General features: G+C 42.5%; 1 protein-coding gene across 6 annotated transcripts in view; it reads left to right on the top strand.

Moving 5' to 3' along the window:
- Window positions 1–18,610, top strand: part of PLEKHA2 (pleckstrin homology domain containing A2) — a 126,819-nt gene that overhangs the window by 50,672 nt on the left and 57,537 nt on the right. For 2 of the 6 annotated variants that reach the window (XM_079142176.1, XM_079142175.1), the window contains exon 1: window positions 10,728–10,882. The exons of 1 other annotated variant lie outside the window; for it this stretch is intronic. The gene's annotated coding sequence lies outside the window, so the exon portion shown is untranslated. Of the gene's footprint in view, window positions 1–10,727; window positions 10,883–11,018; window positions 11,149–11,235; window positions 11,337–18,610 lie in introns of those variants that run through there. 3 more of the 6 variants (XM_079142171.1, XM_079142173.1, XM_079142172.1) reach the window with 3 other exon arrangements.

Genomic DNA, 18,610 nt, shown 5'->3' with positions numbered 1-18,610 from the left:
TCTGCAGAATACATCCTTCACAACACTTAAGTCTACCATTAGAAGATATGGATGCCAACATAAACTTTTGTGAAAGCATACATAGTTTTTCAGCATTTCTTTAGTGGATGAAGGTAAGAAAAAGTTTGAAGAACACTTGATACCATCCTCTTAATGATGTTCCTATTCATAACATGGCACTTCCTGTATTTCCAGATCCTTTATGACCTTGAACAATAGAAAGGGTAGGCACCACCACACCTACAATCTTAGGGAATTCCTAATCCAAAGTTCTGTGTACCTCCCGATGCCACCCATCTACTCTGAATTGGGTGGTAGTTACAGGGTCATAGTACAAGAGCTTAAATTGGAGTAACCAAAAATAAACCAGCCCCTAGACCTCATGGCTGAACTATTTCAAGAATATGTTGTTACATTTCAGTGGCCATGATTTGACTCATAGTGTACTCAGGAACATATAATTACAAGCTTTATTCTAATGGACTTCTGCAATGCTTGCTTGTCACCTCCTGTGTGAGGGGAGAGCTGCAGCAGGGTTTTATGGGAACTGGAATGATCTAATCTACCCCCATGTGTATCCTGTCATGGAAGTGACTTTCTTGAACACCAGGTGGGGTTCTGGTGGAGTTTCTCCAAGTATTTCTTTTTTAAGGAAGGCAGAAAATGGTTGGAAGTGGCCGTCTGCCCAAAGGGCAATGGGAATGTTCCTGGGGCATGTCTGTAATAGGGATTGTAGCAGAAGTGGGAGAGGACTGAAGCACTACTCTCCATCTTGACACTAAAAAATAATGTTAGTTCACCCCAATTTAAGTATAAATGTTCCTTAGTGTTCCTGGGGACTGGTTCTAGAATCATCCTTGGTTACCAAGGTCCAATGCTTGAATCTCTTATGTGAAATGGCATAGTATTTGGATATAACCTACAACTTCTCATATACTTTAAATCATCTCTAGATTACTGATAACATCTAATATGATTGAAATTCCATGGAAGTAGTTGTATTGTTTAAGGAATCATGACAAGAAGAAAATCTGTGTATGTTCAGTACAGACAGAATTAAAAAACATATTTTCAGTGGTTGAATTCACAGATACAGAAGTTGCAGACACAGAGGGCCAACTGTACTGTCAGTCACAATATGGGAAACTGTGCTTAATCAGTCCTGAAGTTTGTAAGTTAAGGATGCCTCAGTTGGCTAGGGTTAAAGGAATATATTTTACTGCAAGTACTTTAAAAAACTGATTATATCTCCTTTAGCAAAAACTCACAATTCTTTTAGCTTTAAGATTTTTTTTTTTTTTTTTTTTTTTTTTTGGTACCAGGGATTGAACTCAGGGGCACTTGACCACAGAGTCACATCCCCAGGCCTATTTTGTATTTTATTTAGAGACAGAGTCTCACTGAGTTGCTTAGCACCTTGCTTTTGCTGAGGCTGCCTTTGAACTCTCCATCCTCCTGCCTTAGCCTCCCAGGCTGCTAGGATTACTGAAATGCTTTTTTAAAGCAAACTTTTATTTTAAAAAAATATATTTTTAGATGTTGATGGACCTTTATTTATTTATTCTATTATTTATATGTGGTGCTGAGAATCGAACCCAGTGCCTCACACATGCTAGGCAAATGCTCTACCACTGAGTCACAATCCCAGCTCCTAAGCAAACTTTTAATTTGGAAGTAATTATAGCTTCACATTCAATAGTATGAAATAATTCAGGCAGGGTTAAGGGTGTAGCTCGGTGGTAGAGTGCTTGCCTAGGTGTGAGGCCCTGGGTTCCCTCTCTGGCACTGGGGAAAAAAAAAGACTCAGAGAGATCCTATGTACAGGATGATATCACACCCAGTCAAGACACAGAACATTTCCATCAGCATAGAGATCCCTGTGTGCTTTTGTAGCCACACCCACTCCCCATACCATAACCCCTTTTAACCCTTGGTAAGCACTATTTATTCTCTATTTCTATATTTTACCATTTCAAAATGTTATATAAATGTAATCATGCAACATGTGACCTTTTGATTGTTTTTCATTCAGCATAATTCTCTGAAGATTCTTCCAGATTGTTGTATAGTTCCTTTCTATAACTGAGTAGTATTTCATGGTATGGATATTCCACATTTTGTCTAATCCAAGAGTTGAAGGACATGTGGGTTGTTTCTAGTCTGGGGCTATTATGAATAAAGCTTCTAGAAACATTCAGGTGTAGGTTTTTGTGTGACCGTAAGTCCGCATTTCTCTGGAACAATAATATCTGCGTCATATGATAATTGCATGTTTAATTTTAAAAGAAATTGATAATTTTTTTCCAGAAAGCTGTACTCTTTTATATTTCCATCAGCAATATACCATGATCCAGTTTCTCTGCATCCTCCCCAGCATCTGGTATTGTCATTATTTTTTATTTTAGTCATTTTATAGATGTGATTACCTCATTGTGGTTTTTCTCATTAGGGTACAATATTTTTAATTTATACAATTTTCCATTTCATAGACTTTTTATATCATTCTTATGGACATCAATTAAGAGGATTTTTATTAAGAAAAATACACAATGCACACAATATTAAACACATAAAGAATATGGGTGAATCATGAAATCTGCTCTTGTCACCTCATGGGTGATCCCCTTCCCAGAGACCACACTCCTACCAGCAAAACCACATGAAACAGTTCACCAGAAAACAAAGGCCACTGATCATTTTCAACTACTTCTTCCTACTGCAAGGCCATCACCAGGAATGATGAAGACTATTTTGAGCACAAAGAACTTCTGGGAGTCAACTTTTCTTTCTCCTCCTCTGTTGTTAGCTATTTATGGATGTAGGTATGAAATGAATAAAGTCATTTGCTTTTCCACATCTTCCCTGTCCCATCTCCAATGGCTCCTCCATTCTCCTGGTATTTCTAATTTGCTGAGGGCTGGGAAATCATATAATGGGCATTAGATGTTTGGTTAGAATCAATAAGCACTTTGGCTAGCTACTCAGAGGCCCGTATCACACCTTCTGAGTTTGGAGTTCTGTTTCAGAGACTGAAGTAGCCATAAGGGTGACCATGGTCTTGGACGTGTCTTTTCCAAAAGCCAGGTTTTTGACACGTTCAGACAATGAAGGGTATATTGGGCCATTTATCCAATTAGAACACCCATGCTATTATTAAGGATTAGGTGTAAGAATAGTTTGTTATTACCTAATTGTTACATGAAAGAGTTAAGCTGGAATGAACCTAATTCTCCAGCCTAGTGCTACACTTACTATAGTTTGAATACACATGTGGAGTCATAATATAAATTATGATAAAATTTAAAAGAAGATTTTTGGGCAAATTACCTGACTCCAGTGACTCATCTGTTTCCCTAGGACTCAGAGGTCAAGCTGCAAATCAGGTTTTGGGTATCATTTGCAGCGGTAGGAGTATTAACCTAAATGAATACAAAATTGACTAATTTTTTTGTTTTAAACATGGTGTTGGGAATCAAACCAAGGGACTTGTGCATGCTAGTCAAGTGCTATACCAGGGAACTACACCCCCCTACTAAGCCAACCACTCAGATAATTATACATAGCATTTTTAGGTTACATCCTTGCAAAATGGAATATGTTATTAAACACACAAAATTCTCTCTGAGGAGGAGAACAGTATATTTTGGGGAAATAGAGGATAGCTGCTTTTAACTGTTCTTTTGTATCTTTTGTCCTTTGTGCTATATGCATATGTCTTAGCCTGTTTTCTGTTGCTATAATTGAATACTACAGACAGAATAAATGACAAAGAAAAAAGGTTCATTAAATGTTCATGGTTCTGGAGACTGGGAGGTCCTTATTGAGGGGCCACATCTGGTAAAGACCTTCTTGCTGGAGAGTCCCAAGGCAGCACAGAGCATCACATGGCAAGAGAGACAGAGGCAAACTGGCTTTTATAATAGACCCACTCTCAAGCTAACCCATGAATTAATTAATTCATGAATGAATTAATCTATTCATGAGAACTCTGCTCAACCACTTCTTAAAGGTTCCACCTCCTAATATCTCACAATGAGGATTAAATTCCAACATGAGTTTTGGTGGGAACATATAGATAGAACCATATAGCTCCCATTAATAATAATGGAAGGGCATAATTCCACATATCCTTTTTGCTTTCCTTTGTTTTCTATATTTTATAAGAATTCACTTGTGTTCAGAATCAGTACGCTTCACTGATGGTCATAGGCATCTACTGGGTATAGATATCTTTGACTGTATTCACCCATTAGTGTTTACTAATAGTAGCCCCTATGTGGGCTCAGTGCTGAGGAAGTGAATTATGTAACCAGTCGGTGCAAAAATAAAGTCAAATATAGTGCTAAAACATGACCAGGGATCCTAAATCTAAGATACCTAATTCATTCTCTCATTCTGAACTGGGAAGGCCCAGTTTTTCCCATAGAATCACAGGGTATTGCTGTGGATACAGGAATCCTAGTGGTGCACTGCACTTATTCAATCTGACGGAAAAACAATGCCATCAGCATGAATCAGTAGGAAGGGTGCATTTGACCAGCAGACTGTTATTTCTGGGGACAGGATACACACTCAGTTCTGAGGTTTATGTTAGTGTCAGACTTAGCAGTATAGCAATGTTTTCCAAACTTTGCTAGGAAAAAAAATTGGCATATATATGTATGGATGTATATACGTGTGTGTGTGTTTATCTCCTGTTTATATTTTACATTTGATTTTAAATACACATTTCCAGGTATTCACCAAAGTTTTATCTATCTTGATCTTACTTTATTCCTGTCCCTTAATGCTGTTTCCCTGATCCTATAAACAGAAATTTCCGAAGTGTCTTCCACTTCCCGTATTTTCTCTATTCTCAAGGCTCTGAGAATTTGAGCTAAGAGGTAGCTCTGGGTTTGGAGGCAAGGATCACTGAGTAAGCAATGATTCAGAGCTCATGGATTCAGATCATGATTGGCTATGTGATTCTGAGATTGTCTTTCTCTTTTTACAACCTAAATTCTTCCATTTATAAAAAAAGTAGTCTATTCTCTGAGGGTGTGAAAAAAGAAGTTAGTACTTTGTAATGAAAGTTTCAGAATGAGATGCAAAAATTTAATCTAAAGGAATGATACTGATTATTTAATTTATTTATATTTTGTAGTGCTGGGAATGGAACCCAAGGCCTTACTCATGCTAGAAAAGTGCTCTATCACTAAGCCCAACCCCTGGTACTGATTTTTTAAATTTAGCAAACATTCTTAGCACTTCACGTGTGCTGTAAAAGCATTAACGAACTAATTTGATCCCAAAGCAATGGTATGAGACAGTCCTCCATTATCACCACCTTCCAAATTTCTTAGAAATAAGAGGGTAAAGTAACTGGTGTCTGGTTATTCAGCTAATTAGTACCAGAGACGGGAATGCTAGAGTTAGTCACAAGGTATAGGATTGCTGTTTATTCACTTGTTTGTGTCCCTTTCTTGCTCAAAAACCTTCAGTGGTTCTTGAAGTCTAAAGTAATAAATACAGAATGCTTAGCTTAGCAAAGATCCTCCAGCTACCTTCCTTTCCTGTTCTGTGCCCCATGAGAATCCTTCCTACATACTCCTGTGTTCCAGCTGGACTGGATGAACCCTAACCACATTTCCTTGGACAGATCCCACGCATCCATGCTGTGCTTCCAGAATCTCTTTGTCTGGATTCCACCTATTCTTACCCCCTCTTCACTTTTCTACATTTTACCCGTCCTTCTAGGACCTTCCAGAGTACCAGCTCTGAAAACATTTTTTCAACCGCAGCTGGCTGATAAGCTTCCCAGAGAATTCTCTCTCTTCCCTCCTCTCTGCCTACATCAGTTTCTGGCTATTATGACAGTTATTTCTGTACATGCCATAGTCCCTCACTTTAATAAAAGGAGGAGTCCCTTGAGGAATACATTATGATCTTATTTCTCAATGAACTTTAAGATTTTATTGAAAATTTAAATCATTCTTCTTTGGATAGCAAAATGAATGCATTTGTTGTTAGAAAACTAAATGTTGTAGAACACATCTCTTGGAAGTGAAATTCACCATTATAACCTCTCCAACCCTGCCCTAAGAGAACTGTATTCATGAATAAAGAGTTACAAGTAAAGTCATCTAAGCAAATATTTATGGAAAGGGAATTATATTATACATATAGCTTTGCAGCTTTTTTAACTTAAAATATTTAGTATTTTTAATATAATTATCTTTTTTTGTGCTGAGGATTGAACCTAGGGCCTCATGCACGCTAAACACATACTCTATCACTGGACTACACCTCAGGCTAATCTCTCTCTCTCTCCACTTATTTATTTTTTGGTACTAGAAATTGAACCTGAGGTGCTTTACCACTGAGCTACATCTCTGGCCCTTTTTACTTTGAGACATGGTCTTGCTAAGCTTCTTAGGGTCTCACTAAATTGCTGAGGTTGGCCATTGCCTCCTCCTGTTTCAGTCTCCCATGTCACTGGAACTACAGGCATGTGCCACCATGCCCAGGCTCATTCTCTTTTAACAGTGGCATAGTTTCAGAGTATATGGATATTTCAGTGTTTATCTATTCAATCCCTTGTTAATGAGCATAAGAATTCTAATTTTTTATCATTATGAACAATGTTGCAGTGAATATATATATATATAATTGTGTGCATATATCTTTACACTTATATATCCATATGACTTTCTGTGGGACATACTCTTCAACATAAAATTGCTAGGTGAAATCGAATAAAATTCTAAGTAATGATAAGTCTAAAAAATGTGGAGAGGAAGGAGTCTTGTTTTGTTTTTCTGCATCCTTCACAAGGTCTAACGTTGCATCCATCAGAGTGGTCCAGAGATGAGAGGGCAGGCTCTGACATCAGGCTGCCCTGGCCTGTATTCAGTTTTCATCTTTAATCCTTAGTCACTTTTATCACCATAAAATGGGGAAAATAATAGTAGTTGGCTCTCAGTGTCACTGTAAGGCTTAGATGAAAGAAAATATGAAAGCAATTAGTATTTAGTAAATACCTGAAAAAAAGTAAATGCAAGATACATGCGGGAGGAAAAATGGTTAACAGGATCAGATAATTGTTTAATGAATAAGACTAAACAGAACAATGGTAGTCTGAGTAATCTTTCCAGAAATGAATAGTGCAGCACCATTCATACTTTGCTAATGAAACTAATAACAACTAATAAGATAACCAGCTAACATTACAGGTGCAACATGCAGCCTTGGGGTAATTTATTTGTGCAAAATTAACTGGTCTGAATCAGGATCAAAAGAATGACCTTGGCCTCTTCAGTCCCACACTTTCCGCAATGGAACTGGTCTCAGCTGCAGCTGAAACCTTATATAATGGGTATCTCTGAGGACAGAGTACAGATCCTGGAGGGCACAAGGCTCACAACTGGAGGTTATTAGGTGATCTAGTTAACCAGTTATTAACACTGAAAATGGACATAAAGCATATAAATAATGGCTAGGGTAGATTATAAAACTTCCTGTTTCGATTTTTAGGTTATGGGTCAGATGTCCCTACTTTCATAGAAAAGTTCCCATACCAATATTAGAAGATTTTGGGGGTAGTGACCCCTGGTTCTTGAACTAGCTCTACCACTAATTGCAAAACCTTGTCCAAACTTTTGAATCTCATTTTCCATTGGTCCTATGAGGAGAATGAAATAGCTGACATGAAAGGTTCTTTTTTGATGTCCCCTTTTCCACATTTAAGAGTCACATTTTCAGAGCTGTTTATCGCACTGAAAAAAAAAATTAAAGCAAGAAATCTGATACTGGAGATACTGTCAAAGTGTGTCAATAATGGCAAAAGAAAGAAGTTAGACCCCCAAAGGTCCCATAGTGTATGATTTTACTTATATCAAATTATACTTATATCAAATTTTGGGCAAACCTACAGATCAGATGGAAAACAAGTTAGTGATTACCAGGGGCAGGAGAAGATAAGAATGTGGTGTGACCACTTAATAGTTATGAGGTCACCTTTAGGGGTGATGAAAATAGTATGGAACTAGATAATGGTGATAGTTGCACAACGCTGTCAATGTACTAAATGCCACTGCATATAAATTTAAAATGGTAAAAATGGTGACATTTATGGTGCATGTATTTTACCACAGGAAAAAAGTCTGGGTGGAGGTAGAGAGAGAGATGGAGGGGGGGGGGGTCATACAGAAGAGAGCACAAAAGAACTATAGCAGGATACACATCAATTGACACCTGCTCTGTGCTACCTGTTAAAGAACACTTCCTCAGTGTCCTCTGAGGAAGCACTGGGAAATCCAGGGATACAGGAGTGAACATCAGTGCAGAAACTGTCCTCTGAGGCCAGGCCCTGACAAATGTGGCACTAAATGGAGAGGTATGAGCATAATCCAAGTACACTGATGACCCTCCTTTCATCCATGTTCTTGCTCTCCCCCACCAGAATCAAACTGTACCCCAAACAGTACTTCTTAGCCTCATTTCAAAGTTCACCCCCTTCTTGAGAAACTGCACCCAGAGACACATCTTGCTCTTCTAAATGCTTATAGCAGAACTCACTTGTGCGTGGCACTTCCAGGAGAGCAAGAGGTTGCCTGAACCTTCTAGTCATACTTTCGTCCTCTAAAGAGATCCAAGTCCTTTGGCTGGTCTTTGCCTCTCAGGCATCCAATACAGTAGTGCTCAGAAAATATTTGTGGCTCTCTGAATGAGTGACTCAGGCAGGCCCCACAGGGAGTAGTTTTATGGATTGTAATAGGAACCATACCATGAAATCTGAAACTTTCACCTCACTGCTCATACTGGAAACCATCAGTTGCAGTTGGTTTTGTTGGATGAGCTACTCTCAGCAAATCCAACTAGAACTGATGGTTTCTAGTATGAATCCTCAAAAGGAATTGTGCTCCTTTTCACGCTAAAAACAATAATCTCATTTTTAAATTAAAAAAAAAAACACCACTTATATAGCTGTCACGTTCAACAGTAATCTAAACGTTTTGCAAATGATGATTCATAACGACCCAGATGTAGAAACTGAGGCAGTGAGACCTTTAAGTAGTTTGCCCAGGGATCAGAGCTAATAAGCATCAAGGCTGTGATTCAAACCCCAGGTATGTGGCTCCAGAGAAGATGCTCTTCAACTTGATGTGGCTGCCTTAAACCCAAGTGCTTGTCAAAAACCTCCAGGAAAACACACACACACACACACTCACGCACACATTAACGTTGATGTATTTGTTTCAAGAGAATTTTTTTTTCTGTGTTCTCCTTTTCTTCCTCAGAGCAAAATGTTCTAAAGCAGTCTTTTTTTTTTCACACCTGAGAGCGCGGTGTGGCTCATTTTCGCTGTGGCAATCAAAATGGAAGAGGAAACTTGTGTGGTTTCATCCTTGGTGCTTTCAGGGTGTGTGCTGCGGGTTGTTCTGCCTTCCTCCTGGCTCATCTCGCCCTCTCCCCTCCCCAGACTTGCTTACCTCAGGTCGGGGAGTCTTTTCATAGTCTGTCTCAATAATGGGATGCGGACCGGCCTTTCCTTCCTTCCCTCGAATCCAGTCCCAGTCCTGGAGAACCTACCCCGTCTCCCCCGCGGTGCTAGGGAGGAACCCAGAGCCCCGTGTACGAAAGGCAAGCGTTCTACGCTGAGCTGCACCCGCAGCCTTCACTGTCGTCTTCTGCCCTCCTTTTCCTAAAGACTCATTATTACCGCACGTTATTAACGACATTTGCATCAGAATCCCCAGAAGCGGCATTCCGCGGTGCTCAGACCCAAGGTGAATCCACTATATTTAGGCTTCGGATGTTGCCCGTCTGGCCGGCTTTACGTATATCGAAATGCCTATCTCCCCACGTGGGAGGCCGGCGTCAGAACCCGACAGACCTGCCCTTTACTAATTGAGGACCCAGGGCAAATTACTTAACGTCTCAGAGTCTCGGTTTCCTCATCGTAAACCGGATTGATACCCAGAGGTTGCTATGAGGAACCAATGCGATAACATAGGGCGGCATCAGCGCACAGTAGTTCTCTTAGGCCCTCCTTGATAATACCTGAGTAATCCATGCTTTTCTGTCCCCCCCCCCCCACCCTCTTTTTTTCTTCTTTTCTTCCTAGAATACCCTCATGCTCTGAGGGCAGGAGAGGCGTCTTTGCTCACACTATGAAAAAGTTCCTATAATCCCAGTGAAGAGCGCCACGGCCCACTGGGCTCTTGGATTCCATGCAAGACAACCCGGAAGACTCTAGTCTTCTTTCGACCCCAACCCTAAACCTAACTCCTCAGCCCCAGAAAGACTAAGGGCTCAGGACCCTCGGGAGGGCGGGCTGAAGTAGCTGGGTGGGGCTTCGGGAAAAAGAAATGGGTTAAAGAGCGAGCCCGCGCTCTGGCTCGCCTCCCTCCTAAAACTCCCCCAGCCTGGACACCTGCTGCCCCGGGCTCCGCAACCCCGGCAGGGCCTCGCGTGCGTGACGGTGTCCTCTGCCCGTTGGCACCTGCGCGGCCGCAGACGGACAGCCAGGTGGCGGGGCCGGCGCCTGGGGGCAGCCTCACAGGCGCGCCGCCCCCGCCTCCTCCGCACAGCCCGCGGCGCCCGGCCGCGCCCCCTCCCAGCCCGCGGCGCCCCGGCACCCCTCTCCTCCCCCGGCGGGCTCCGCGGAGCATTGTACTCACATCCGGGGCTGGGTTTTGCTTTAATGCGAAACGTAATTAACCCGGAAAAAAGAGCCGAGAGACAGGAGAGAAGGAGGGGGTAAAGAGTAGGGGGGAGAAGAGCGTGAGGCTCGACAGACACGGAGAGTTTGGCAGCGCGATTAAGAAATCCCCACCGCCGGAGAGGCGGTCCTACCCCGATGTAACCCACTCTGACCGAGCCCCGGCCCCTGCACGGCGGGGTAAGTTGAGCGCCCCTACGAGCCCGTGCACTGAGAGGCGCAGAGGGGGCGCGCGGGGACAAGGGGGGCCGGGGGTCAGGGGAACGCTGGCGGGAGCCGGGCGGCGGAGGGGAGCGGAGGGCGCGCACGCGGGGTTGGATGCGCCTGTCCTGGTGGCTGACGGCTGAGTGAAGGTGGCCGCAGTCCCTGGCGGCCTCCCCTACCTCCCAGGAAAACCCTAAGGGCAGCGCCTCCTCCAATCCCCTGGAGCGTCCGGGGTAGCCAAGGTCGCCACCGCCAGGGGTCGGGCTGCGGGGGTGGGGCCGAGGGGGAGGGTGGGGGCGGGTGTTCTGCTGAGCTGCATTTTCTCACGTTTGCAGCAGCGAAACTTCTGTGCGGGTTGTGGCGTTGGGGCACCGGCCCCGCAACGACCGCCCGGGCTGCGGGTAGGGAAGGAGAGCAAAGAACGTCCCAGGCAAGTCCCTTGGGCACCGATTGGGCCATGGAGACTCTCACTCTTCCCACACCATTTTATTACTCGGCAGGCCTAGAAAGCTACCCTAGGGAGAACCCCTCCTTTCCTCTGGGTCTACTGTGGGGCAGTGGAGGTGACTTGGGAGAAAACTGCCCTAAAACGCAGGTCTCGTGCCAGGTTAGGTAAGCCCCTCGAAGGGAACTGTCTTTCTCTCACCAACTTCTTCCTCACCTTATGGGCTTCCCTTTTCTGCTCTAGTCCTGGAGACTATATCATTTTTTAAAAAGAGAGAAAAAAAGAAAAGAAAAAAGAAGGGGCAGGGGAGGATAGAGGCCAGGCTGTGCAGGAAAGAAAGTGTCCTGGCATGTCCAGAGCAGGCGCAGCAGTGCCAGCCACCAGCACCCTTGTACATCTGCCCCAGCCCAGCCCTGCCCCCAGCCTTAAATGCTTCCTTCCTTCTGAATGAGCAGAGGTTCAAGATATATCTTCTGCTTGTAACTCCTCTGTCCTTTTCTTTAAGACTCCAAATGGGTTTTTCCGAAGAGCATAAACACCAGAGAAGGCTGGGGTGAGGGTGGGGAGGGGTGGGTGGGGTGGAGTGGGGTGGAGTGGGGGTCTATTGTACCAGGACATATACTGGTGTATGGCTCCTGGGGCCACTTCCCACTGCTGAGTGATGGTTGTACTTGGGGCTGATTGGTCCAAAATTGTCCTAAATGTTGTTCTTAATATATGTGACCAAATCTTCCTTTTTCTTCTTTCTTGTGTCCCACTCCCCCACCCTTTGGTGACAAAACTTTCAACAACAGCAAAGCAAGATATTTGAAATTAGAAGTTTTTGTTTTCATTTGAGCTGCATTCAGTTGACAGCTCATGGATAATAAAGATAAGCAAGGTGGTGATGAAAGAAATGTAATACCTGTCTTTAGAGAGTTGACAGTTTGGTGGAGGATGGAGGCTGTTCATAATATCTAAACTACAAAGTGAGAGTCAATGTGTTTTGAGATACCAGAGGAGGCTTTTAAAAAGTATGGTCATCAGTGCAGATATTTGCCATCTCAGTTGTGTGCCACATGGAGGTGGATGACTTTCACCATAGCTTGTAGTCCAGACTCCATGGTCAGCCCAGTGTAGAACATCTGCTGCATGCTAAGTAGATGTCTCTTGAATGAATGAGTGAATGCTGGTGCATGAATTGTCTCTATTGGTTGGAACAGGAGAGAAAACAGTGTGACCATAGTTTAAGTTGTAGAAATTTGGCCCACTGGCCTGGTTCATGGGAATTTTCTCTGGCTATTCCCTTTAGACCCAAGCATCCTTTGGCTCTGTTTACCCCACTTTTTTGCAAATTGTTGGTGGCTCTCCTGGCGAAGTTTTAGCTGGCTCATATTGGGAGCCTTGCTTGCTTCATAGATGGGTAGTTAGGTGGGTACTGTTTGGAAGTTGCCTGCCCTTTGGTGGAAGATTTTTGCAGACCTTTTTCCTTGTCATTGGTGCTTTCATCTTTTTTTGCGTATGAGGAAGTAGGGCTTTTGCAAATGCCATTTTGTCATCATAGTGAACTGAACCATATTCAGCTTTGTATTTTACTGAGGCCAAAATAAATTGAGGATATGAAGGTTTTGGTTGGTGGTTGCCTATGGGGAAATTCTGCAAAGGTGGGAAAGGAGGCTGGAGATGTAACTCAGAGGTATAACGCTTGTCTGGCATGCAACAGGCTCTGAGTTCCTTCCCTAATACCACCAAAAAAGGGGGAAGAGACAGGCATCACCCCTGTCAGTCAAGCTCCAGAGCAGTCCTCCTTCTAGCTTACCAGGTGTTTGCTGAAAGTACTAGAACACTGCAGGACCCAATCAGCAGGACCATGTTCTTCCTTTGTTGTGTGTATCCAGCTTGCACTTCCTCGATTTCCTGTCCTTTTCATGGAGCAGGTGCACGGGTGGGTGATGCCTCTGTACATACAAGGCTGGATGACTCAGATTAGATCTTGCTTGTAGACCCCAGTGCAGTAAATATCCCTTCTCAATCACTAAATCTGCCGTGGTTCTCTTTATTCTGGCTAGCATAGACCTAAGCCTTGGAAAATAGGATCTGGCTGCTAGGATTTTGGTTGTTCTGCCTCCTCTGTTCCCACCGTGAACAGAGCTTGGGTTGTCTTACTTTCAGTTTCCCATCTGTCTTAGTGAGCTGGATACAACTCTGGCAATCTAATCTGTTAGGCTTTGGAAAGGAAGGAAGCAGAGCAAATATTATAGTGTGACAGCGTATGGGAAGAGAGGAACCCTAGCCCTGCCCAATATAAGGTCATTATTTAGACAGGGACTTGGGCAGGCTGGGAGGTGGGAGGGATGTGGTCCCTTCCCGTCTGTTCTGAGGAGGCCTTTGGTTGGGGCAGTGGGACTATACTTGGAAGACCCTGTCGACCTTTGTTGCACTCTGGGGTTGCTATGCTTTCCCCTACACCACCCCCACTTTTAAGCCCTGCCAACCTTTCAGGCCTTATAATTTATCTTCTGAAAGTCCCTTCTCTTTCCTGACCCCAGCAGATTGAAGTGACTTGCTGTGGCTTGGTTTGTTTCATACTGGAGTGCTGAGCCCTGATGGAGCATGGCCCTCATGCCACAGTGCAGGTGAAAGGCTTTTAGCATTGAGCCTGGAGTGTACCTTTTGGCCCATGGAGGTGACTAGCAGAGATATAGAGACTCAGAAATGAGATCATCTCGTCTTATGGCGTCTTATGGCCTTGAGAAACGTTGCAGTTCAAGTGCAAAGGCTAGGGGACTTGCTGTTCCACCAGCTAGGACTCCAACTTGGCTGGCTAAATGTAGGCAAAGCAACTTTGTACTGTTGTGATTCCCCCCTGAGGACAGCACGAGGCAGCTCCAGGGTCCCTTCCTTGGAAGCTGATAGTCATGGCTGGGTTCTCTTAAATTTTAGGTACCCTGACCAAGATGGAGTCTGTAGATCTCTTGGATTTTTATTGATTTATTTTACCTCTTGAAGACTTTTTAGAGATGAAAATATGGTTATTTTTGCAGTACAGGGAAGAGTAAGGGATCCGTTTCCTTGTGAGAAGTTTTCTTTTCTTAAAAAATATTTTTTTTAGTTGCCAATGGACCTTTAATTTTTTAATTTATATGTGCTGCTGAGAATCAAACCCAGGGCCTCACATGTGCTAGGCAAGTGCTCTGCCACTGAGACACAACCCCAGCCTTTGTGAGTGTTTCTAATGACACAACCCTGCTGTTGTTATTTGCTCATTGATATTTTAAGGCAGAGATGTCCTCTGCACCCCGCAACTGCCTGTCCAGTGTTAACCATGGTAGCATGCAATAGTAAGGGTAACCATGAACTAGGCACACACCTACCTACTCTCTCTCTCTCTCTCTCTCTCTCTCTCTCTCTCTCTCTCTCTCTCACACACACACACACACACACACGTGCACACACACTTTTCTTAGGTGTGTCTAGTGCTGGCTTTGTACATGCTAAGTACCCCTTCTCCAGTGCATAATATACATTTTAACAGTTGTATACACCCAGTGCTTATTATGTGCCAGTCCTTGTGTTAAGTGCTTTTCACGCATTATTTCATTTAATCCTCTCAGCACCCTTTGAAGTAGGAAAAGCGATTATCTCCATTTTGCAAAGGAGGAAATAGACCTAGAAGAGTTAAGTAGTTTGTCCACATTTGCATCCAGGTCCATCTGACTCTAAAACCTGTGTGATTTTACTTTCCCCTCCACGTGGATGGGTCACTGAAACGAGCACACCCTTTTTAATGGTCATTTCTTGCCAGAGTTTAAAAATAATCATACTGATCATTGTCACCTGCACATCCTCCTTGCCACACCCAGTCCTTCTTCCTTCCCTAAATCAAGAGATGTGCCTTTAGACAGATGTAAGTAGGCCAGACATTTCCTTCCTACACTTTGCAGGAGAAATAGTGTTTTCATTCTCTTACTGCCCAAGTTTTGGTGCCCTGTGGTTGTCATGGTATGGCTCTGGGCCTCCTATGCAGCCATGGTTAGAAAGCCCTGCAGTGAAACTGCGTTCATTGTATCTTCTAAGCAAGGAGACTTTCAGAATTCTGAATGTCGAACATCTCGGCTTCTATAGGCTATTTATAATCCAAATGTGGCTGTCAGCCTGCTGTGGTGATCTTTCTTGTGGAGTCCTGGGCAAGCCTTTGCCTATGTTCTCCACCAGCTCCATTTTCTTTGAACATAGATGAGGCTGCTGTTGAGAGAGGTCATGAGTATTTAAAATATTTTGTTGTTTTTGGCATTTTCATTTCAGTGGTATCAATTTTCACCTACTTTGCCTTTTCCCCAATTTCTTTTTCTTTTAAAAATTCTTTCTTGAATGTGTTTTATCCTCTACCCCCAAATTCTGGGGTCCAGAAGGGTTTGGGCCATCTCAGGGTCAGTGCGGCACCCTTTCTGAACCTCCTCATTCCTGAAGATGTTTGCATTCCTCACCCTGCGCTTCCGCTGGGAACATGTTCTCAGTACATTCCCTTCTCTCTCACATTATTCTCCTGCATTAGACTATTTGGAATTTGCTCTTATGACCGTTGCAAAATGCAGTGATATTATAGCAGGAGGAAATGGATGCTCCCACACTTCCTAAGTTCTGATCTTTGGCCTGTTCTCAGGGATGTGTTCTGAAATAGCTATGCTTGTATTTTTTTTTTTTTTTTTTCCTGGGCTGTTAGCATGGCTGAGCTCTGTGGTTCCACAATACACACTTCTGTATACTGCATGTCTAAATACCAGTAGACTCTGCTGCCATGGTCCCAAGTATTCTAGCAATAGTTGAATAACTGCTTTTAACCTCAGTTCCAGTCGGCTGTATTGCCATCCTGACACCTCAAATGTCATTTCTTGATACACTTTCTCTTTTTACAAGTTTAGCAATTTCTGGTTGGGGTCCTTCTGGCCTACTGCTGCTGCTGCTGCTGCTTTCTCCAGAGTTAGCCCTAGGAGGGGTAATAAGGCAGGAGATGTGCTCATTGCTTATCCAGTGTCATGTCAAGAGGCACTGTCTTGACTTTTTCTGGAGCAAAATCCCAGAAAGACCTGGGTAATGTGAAAGAAGAATCTCTAAATTTTAAAAATGAATCAACTCTTTTTCAGTTTTGAACTGAGACTGTGGTAGTTTTTTTAGTAATTATTTTGTAATATGGACAATACCATTTAAGACTTTATCTTTGTTATCACTTTCTCCCCTTTTTATTGATCTGAAATGTAGTCAGGCAAATGAATCTTTCTGTATTTCACTCTATTCTTTCCTTAGTCTCTCCAAACTATACTAACTATCTTAAGAATCAAAAGGGCTGGCTGGATGTGATAGCACATGCCTATAAACCTAGTGACTTGGGAGGCTGAGGCAGGAGGATTGCAAGTTTGGGAACAGCCTCACCAACTTAGTGAGACCCTAAGCAACTTAGTAAGACCCTGTTTAAAAAATAAAAAGGACTGAGGATGTAGCTCAGTGGTGAAGCCCTCTGGGTTCAGTCCTCAGTACCAAAAAAAAAAAAAAAAAAAATCAAGGAGAAAAGGAATCAAGAAGGCTGATATAACAAAACAGTTTTCTTCTTTCAGCGAACAGTTTTTTTTTTTTCTTGCAGTGCTGGGGCTTGAACCCAGGGCCATACACATGCTAGGCAAGTGCTCTACCACTGAACTATAACTTCAGCCCCAAACCATAGCTTTCATAACTTAATAGTTCTATAGCTTTTTGTTACAAGCATTGAAATATCTAAGTCTTCATTTATTCATCCATTCTATTATTGTCATTAATTTTTATTGAAATGAATCTCACTGAGTTGTCCAGACTGACCTGACACTCCTAGGCTGAAATGATTCTCCTATCTTAGCCTCTTGAATAGCAGGGACTACAGGTATGTGCCACCATGCCCAACTAGCCATTTATTTAAAAATGTCAGCCCTATCTTCCAAGTTGTAAGAAGGAAACCCCTGGAGGCTGTGATCAGAGTCACCCTTTCCTTTTCTCAGAGCACTGATCACTGTGAGGCTCAGGCCTGGTAGCTGCAGCGTGGGCCTGAATATTTGGTTGACCTCAAGGATGTGAGCTACTTTTCTGAAGAACAGAGAGTAAGAAACCAAACTAGCAGGATGAGACACTCTTAAGACACTCTTTCAGAGTCTGTGGCAACAGAAAATAAGACACCCGAATAAGTTGGAGTGTGTGAAGCCCATTGGGCAGGTATCTGATGCTTGTGATGTGTGAGATATTGATTTATTAGATTTAGATGCTCAAAACATCAAAAAAGTCCCAAGAGAACTATTATTTAGACAAGGTTTTATTTGCTTGTGTACTGCCTAGGATTAAGAATTTTTTCTCAACTTCAAAACTATGTGCTGGGGGTGGGAGTATTTGTGGAATTTAAATAGCTTTCTCTTATGCTGAATAAAAGTAACACATGTTCCCTGCAGGAAATTTGGAAAATATGGGAAAACATATAGAAATAAATAGAATTCACCTATAAGTCATAGATAATAGCTATTAATACTTTGGTGACTGTATACATAGTCTTTTAAAAAATTTATATATAGGAATATAAAAATAATGTTTAGATGATTGGGATCATATTATATTATACATACATGCATTATGATATTGAGACTATATGGTTTTATGTGTTCAGAAGACTTATTATGGTGCATTTCTAAAGTTTATTTGAAATTACTTGAACATAGTTTTTAACAATTGTCTAAATTTCCTTATGTAACTATCTCAGAATTTATTTAATTATTTCCTGATCATTGGAATGGGCAGGGTGTTCTTCAACTTTTTTGTGATTATGGATTCTTTTGCAGTTGCCATCTTTTTACTTTAATCTTTATTTGCATCTTTATTTACTTGGTTGAAATCCTAAAAGCAGAATTTGTGGGTCAAAGGCCTGGACATTTTTAGCTGTCTTGTTACATATTGCCAGATTGCTTTCCAGAGAGGTTTATCCTCCTGTCTTGGGTTATAAAAATCCTAGGGCATGTTTTCAAGTGGATGACATCTGTTTTAAGCATCAGTCTTTTTGTTTTATCCCCTCTAGTGCCTTTGTTTCCAACCTGGGGTAGATTCTATTTTCTCAGAGTCTGTGTCTCAGTCCTCTTTGTATATTATGATACAGGCCTAATGAAGGTCTTAATTACTGGGGCAGTTTTATCTTGGTTTGAATCTTCGTGATGGTGGAGCCTAAGGCATTGAAGAGGGCAGTAGAAGAAATATTTTGTACCCCTCATTTCAGT

Source organism: Sciurus vulgaris (genome assembly GCF_902686455.1).
Source record: "Sciurus vulgaris genome assembly, chromosome: 5".
Classification (NCBI taxonomy): Eukaryota; Metazoa; Chordata; class Mammalia; order Rodentia; family Sciuridae; genus Sciurus; species Sciurus vulgaris.
Note: the sequence above shows the minus strand (reverse complement) of the source record. Positions and strands in the feature narration are given on the sequence as shown.